At 43.0% G+C, this 6,759-nt stretch overlaps 2 pseudogenes; one reads left to right on the forward strand and one right to left on the reverse strand.

Moving 5' to 3' along the window:
• Positions 1 to 1,089: 1,089 nt before the first annotated feature.
• LOC112921905 (developmentally-regulated GTP-binding protein 1 pseudogene) lies at positions 1,090 to 1,859 on the forward strand (annotated as a pseudogene).
• Positions 1,860 to 5,314: 3,455 nt separating this feature from the next.
• On the reverse strand, positions 5,315 to 6,127 carry LOC112921928 (mediator of RNA polymerase II transcription subunit 4 pseudogene; annotated as a pseudogene).
• Positions 6,128 to 6,759: the final 632 nt, after the last annotated feature.

Raw genomic sequence — 6,759 nt, forward strand, 5'->3', positions numbered from 1 at the left:
ATTTTAAAATATAAATTTAGTGTCATAGTAATACCTATTCAGTCCCTGGTTTTTTGGTTTATTTCTTTGGGCTTCCTCTTTCTTTAACCAGCTCCCCCTTAATATTTTTTGCAGAGCTGATTTGGTGGTCACATATTCTTTCAGTTTCTGCCTTTCTTGGAAGCTCTTTATCTCTCCTTCTATTCGGAATGAGAGACTTGCTGGGTAAAGTATTCTTGGCTGTAGGTTCTTCTCATTTAGTACCCTGAATAGATCCTGCCAACCCTTTCTGGCCTGCCAGGTCTCTGTGGAGAAGTCTGTTGTTAATCTCATATTTCTCCCGATATAAGTTAAGAATCTCTTGTCTCTTGCTGCTTTAAGGATGTTCTCTTTATTTTTGGAATTTGCAAGTTTCACTATTAAGTGTTGAGTCATTGAACGGTTTTTATTGATTTGGGGGGGGGGGGGACTTCTCTATCTCCTGGATCTGAATACCTGTTTCCCTTCCCAATTTAGGGAAGTTATCAGCTATGATTTGTTCGAATATGTTTTCTGACCCTCTGTCCCTCTCCGTGCTCTCTGGATCCCCAATTATACGTAGATTTTTTCCTTCTGACACTATCATTTATTTCCCTTAATGTTTCCTCGTGGTCTTTTAATTTTTTTCTCTTTTTTTCCACAGCTTCCTTCCTTGCCATCAACTTGTCTTCTATGTCACTCACTCTTCTACCTCAATAACCCTCATCGTTAGGACCTCCAGTTTGGATTGCATCTCATTTCATTGATTTTTAATTTCAGCCTGATTAGGTCTAAATTCTGCAGTCATGAAGTCTCTTGATTCCTTTATGCTTTTTTTCCAGAGCCAACAGTAGCTTTATAATTGTGCTTCTGAATTGGTTTTATTTCATCGAATTGTAATCCAAATTCTGTAACTCTGTGGCAGAGTACCGTTTCTGACTCTTTCTTTTGTGATGAGTTCTTTCTAGTCATTTTGCTCAGTGCAGAGTGGCTGTATGAGCGGGCTGAGTCAAGAATATCGGTTTGTGTGAGAGATGGTAATTTGTGCAGAGACCACTACACTCCCCAGGAACCTCCCAGTGACTTGCCATCATGAGCAGCACCATAGTGAAGATCACGGAGATCGAAGTCGAGATGGCTCGGACTCAAAAGAACATGGACACAGCACACCACCTAGGGCTGTTTAAATCTCACCTTGCTAAGCTTCATAGAGAATTCATTACCCCAAAAGGTGGTGGTGGTGGTGGGCCAGGTGCAGGTTTTGATGTGGCCAAGACAGGTGATGCTTGAATTGGGTTTGTGGATTTTCCATCAGTGGGGAAGTCAACACTACTTAGTAACCTGGCAGGTGTATATTCTGAGGTTGAAGCCTATGAGTTCATTACTCTGACCACTGTGCCTGGTGTCATCAGATACAAAGGTGCCAAGATCCACCTTTGGAATTTCCAGGTATCATTGAGGGTGCCAAGGATGGGAAAGGTAGAGGCCATCAAGTCATTGCAGTGGCCCGAACATGTAACTTGATCTTGATTGTTCTGGATGTCCTGAAATCCTTGGGACATAAAAAGATATTTGAAAATTAGCTGGAAGGCCTTCATTTGAACAGCAAACCCCCCAACATTAGTTTTAAGAAGAAGGATAAAGGAGGCATTAATCTCATGGCCACTTGTCCTCTGATTGAGCTGGATGCTGAGACTGTGAAGAGCATTCTGGCTGAATACAAAATTCACAATGCTGATGTCACTCTGCATAGTGATGCCACAGCAGAAAACCTCATTGATGTGGTGGAAGGAAACAGGAAAATATACCCACTTTTTGAGGATTATTTTTCACAGACAGACCCCAGATCAGAGTGTATTTAAATTCTTTGATAAGATTTTGGTGAATCTTCATGCAGAAATCCTCCACTGTAGTCCTGGAATAATGCAGCACCACAAGAGATGTATAATCTGGCAATTATTTTGGAGGACGATGATGTCATTCAAATTGTGAAGAAGTGAAACCTTCCCTTCTGCCATCTGCTGGGCCAACCATAGCAGCTTTTCCCGTGACCAAGCACCCTATCCCAAACCCCTTCCAGCTTTGGCAGCCAGTGAATCAGGATTCAGGGGAGGGAGATGGAGGCCCTCAAACTGGAACTTTACTTGTCTTAACCTTGGTGGCACCTTATAAATTCAACTGCATAAAGGAGGCCAGCCAGGTAGGCCAGCCAGCTATGTGGGAAAAAAAAAAATATATCAACTACAACCTAAGTAAATTTCATCCTAGATGATTCTCCTGAGGTCAGAGACCAGAAATTGAAAACAAAGATCAGAATGACATAAAACAAAGGGCTAGTAAAGTGAAAAACAAATTTTAAAACAAAGTAGCAAAAAATAAAAGGCCAAGAATGCCAAAGGAGAATAAAAAAAGGAAAAAAAAAAAAGAAGGAAAAAAGGGGGGGACTGGGAGATGGTAGTGACAAAGTTGTAGTGGAGGGAGAATGTAGTGTACCTGAGGGGTTCTAGAGGGTGATCCTCTTATTTCTGAGTATATTAAGTTCTGTATGTTAGAAGATGCTCAGTCCCAAATTTATTCAAACCAGGAATACCTGTAGAAGGCCCCAACATTGACCACCAAAACATAAATGAGATAAAAGAGGGGGGCAGAACGGGAATGAGGAATCTCACAGAATGAACCAACATGGTATACCACTTGGTTATGGGTGCATGCTGGTCACGTTTTAGAAGGTATTAACTTCCTCATTGTAGAACAGAATGAGGCAGAGAATACAAAAAACATCAAAACAACATATCTTATATATCTCCCCAAATTAAGTAGAGTATGTTGAAGGGAATCTAGAAGTGGAAAATATATCTAGGACCTGTTATTATAGAATATGAAAGTTAAAGGAAGAATCTTAAAAAATGAAGAGGTGGTAAATAATTGTAGTTAAGGTGGGAAAAGAGAAAAAAATTGGAAATTTACAGTCTGATATAAAAACGTGTTGTACTGGAAAAAGGAAGAAAAAAAATAGGAGGGGGAACCCTCTGGTTCTATACACTGTAAATCCCTGGACTTCCCCTGGAGCTTTCCAGCGCTGCTGGGTCGAGAACTTGCTCTTCCCCCGTCCTTCCAGCTGGTCTTCTGGGGGAGGGGCCTGCTGTGCCGGTTCTCAGGTGTGTGCACCTGGGGAGATGCTCCGCCCCTGCAGGTGCCGGGCTCACTGGGAGCTGTTGACCCCTCCCTGTCCCAGGGGGAGCGCAGGATCCCGGGGCCTGCGCTGCTGGGGTGGCTCCCGGGGCCGCGGCTCCCGAAGGCAGCAGGGCGCAGCCCCCTCCCCCGGAGCCCCCGCCTGACCGACCGCTGCTCCCCGAGGCCCCGCCGGGCGCTCCAGCCCTTTACCGCGCTCGGCCCGCGGGGTGTGGGGCGCCCTCCCCCGGGCGCACGTCCTCTGTCAGCGACCCCGGGGGGCTGGAGGCCCCACGGCCCCTCCTGCGGCTCTGCCCGGGCTCCCTGCTCAGCGCCTTTCCCTCCGGGAAGAATCCGGGGCCGATTCCACGTTCCCGCTTCTCCGGGGCGGGGCCTCCCTGTGCGGAGGCTTTCACCCCGGCCTCGGCCCGGCCCCTCGGGCCCTCCCCCACTGGATTCTTTTTTATTTCATTTTTCCACACCTCCCTACCTTGCTAGAAGCGAAAACCCTTCCTTCTGTAGCGTTCCAGCTGTTCTCTCTAAGTCTCAGGTCGGATTCACAGGTGTTCAGGATGGTTTGGAAGTTATCTAGGTGAGTTGGTGGGGCCAGGCGAGGTGAGGACCCCAGTCCTCTGCCATCTTCTCAACTCCGAAATCTGATAAGTTCTTTATAGGTTTTGGATACTATCCTTTTATCTGATATGTCATTTGCAAATATATTCTCCCATACCATAAGTTGCCTTTCAGTTTTGTTGATTACTCCTTTTGTTGTGCAAAAGCTTTTTATCCAGATGAAGTTAATTTTTGCTTTTGTTTACCTTGCCTTTGGAGATGTGTCTAGCAAGAAGTTGCTGCAGCTTAGGTCAATAGATTGGTTCCTGTGTTCTACTCTAGGATTTTGCTGGATTTCTGTCTCACATTTAGGTAGTTCATCGATTTTGAATTTATTTTTTGTATGGTGTAAGAAAATGACCCAGTTTAATTCTTTTACATGTAGCTATCCAGTTTTCCCAACACCATTTGTTGAAGAGACTTTTTTCCATTGGATATCCTTTCTTCTTTGTGAAAGATTGGTTCGCCATAGAGTTGAGGGTTTTCCATTCTGTTTCATTGTTGTATGTGTCTATTTTTATGTCAGTACCATACTATCTTGATGATTACAGTTTTACCATATAGTATTTCAACAATTCAATCCATTAACCAGTTCCCATGATGAGTATCTTGGGGATACTCTTAATCTCCATCATCTATTTCACCCAACCACCACCCTCCTCCTTTGGTAAACCATCAGTTTGTTCTCTATAGTTAAGAGTCTGTTTATTGCTTTGTTTCTTTTTCCCCCTAATTTTTATTGTTTCTTCAATTCCACATATGAGTGAAATCATATGGTATTTGTCTTTGAATGACTTGTTTCACTTAGCATAATACTTTTTTTTTACAAAAAAGTGAGTTTATTTACAAAACTTACAATAATTACAGATAGTACAAATTGAGACAATTTCCCCTGTTACTGTGACTGAAGCTACCAGCCTTCACTTTAAAATGAGGGTTTTGTTATTCTGAGATACGATAGACATTCAGTGATCCACTGCCCTTATTTAAAATGCTTTTCTAACTAATTCCAGGGGCTGATTAGTGTATGTACAGCAGTCACTTCCCTCAGCATGTATTTCCAGACCTACTATGTACAAGTCCAACATAACTGGAATATAACAGCATAGAACAGCACTGAGTAATTTTTTCCCAACAATAAATTTGGATTATTCTTTAAATATTTATTTAGTGGTTTAGAACTGAAACCATGATTTTTGGCTTTTAAAAGAAAAGTCCAGTGATTCTTGATGGACCGCACCATTCCACTATAGCCAGTATTACCTGGCTATTTTTTACAGGTTTACAATAGTTTTAGAAACAGAATTCTACAGCATTCGATTCTGTTTTGTTTGGTTTTTAGAGAGGGAGAGAGGCAGGGGGAATCTTAAGAGAATCTTCAGCAGACTCCATGCCTAGCACAGAGCCAGATACGAGGCTCAACCTCACAACCCTGAGATCACGACCTGAGCCAAAATCAAGAGTCTGACGCTCAGCCGAGCCACCCAAGTGTTCCCCATGATATTCAATTCTGTATAAATTGTCTTTTATGTTTTTAATCAGAGTCACTGCTCGAGGAGTCTGTTGACATAACTTCTACATCATCTTCATTTTCTTTATTATGCCCCGGAGGTTCCAACAAGAAGTCATTACTGTGATTTGGTGGTAACATATTCATTGACATGTCATTTGACTGCCATGGGTACTGCGGAGCAAGGACATCCCGCATTCTGCCTGCTGCAAGTGTATCCCCTGGTAAATGACCATTTACACCATTCGTGGAAGGATTGTTCATTTGACCCAATAATCCATTTCTCATCTCTAAATCAGTTGGGTATGGTCTCCGTGGGTCCCCTGGAACCCAGGTCAGTGGAGCACACACAGCATTACTTGCACTTATTCTATGTGCATACTTAATTATTTCTTCAGAGGAGATGGCACCTTTTCTTGCTTTTTCTATTGATTTGAGTTTTTCTTTTGCTTGGTAAACAGCTGTTGCCAGTATTTGCTCTGCTTCCTTTAGCTGTTTCTGTAGTTGCTGAATACCACTGTGCCTCTTCTCCACTTCCTTTTCTAAAACTTGCATTTCATGATGGATTTTTCCCTGATTAAGTGCCAACTTCATCAGTTCTTGAAATTCTCCATCTCTGTGAATTAACAACTCCAGGACCTGGTTTTCCTCATCAGGCGGCAACAACTTTTGGTTTCTTGAAATTGCCAGCATTTCTATAAGTTCTCTTGACAAGACCTCCAGATCCTCCAGCGCAGACAGCAGCCGCTCCCCCGTGCTGTTCCCGCCCGCCGCGCCAGAGCCGCCCCCCGCCCCCAGCCGCTCCTTCTCCTTCTCCCCACCCGAGGCCGCAGCCATGCTGCTCGCCAGCACACTTTTTAGCTCTATCCATGTTGTTGTGCATGGCAAGATTTCATTCATTTTTACAGCTGAATAGTATTCCATATATGCACCACTTCTTCTTTGTCCCTTCATCTATCTATGGACATTTGGACAGCTTTCATGCTTTGGCTCTCTTAAGTAATACTGCAATAAACATAGAGGTGCATATATCTTTTTGAATTATTGTTTTTGTATTCTTTGGGCAAATACCCAGTAGTGCAATTACTGGATCATATGTTAATTCTACTTTTAATTTTTTGAGAAACCTCCATACTGTTTTCCACAGTCGCTGCAACAGTTTGCATTCCCACCAACACTGCATGAGGGATCCTTTTTCTCCATATCCTCGCCAACACTTATTTGGGTTATGTTTATTGAAATTTTTGTTGGAATCCCAGTTAGTATTCAGTGTAATATTAGTTTCAGGTGTACAAAATAGTGATTCAACACTGCCATACAACACCCAGTGCCCAGTACAACAAGGGCACTTAATCCCTATCACCTATTTAACCCATTCCCATGCTCACCTGCCCTCGGGTAACCATCAGTTTGTTCTGTATAGTTAAGAATCTTTTCCTTGGTTTGCCTGTATTTCTCTCTTTTGTTTC

This window comes from Vulpes vulpes, chromosome 12, assembly GCF_048418805.1.
Source record: "Vulpes vulpes isolate BD-2025 chromosome 12, VulVul3, whole genome shotgun sequence".
NCBI classification, from domain to species: Eukaryota; Metazoa; Chordata; class Mammalia; order Carnivora; family Canidae; genus Vulpes; species Vulpes vulpes.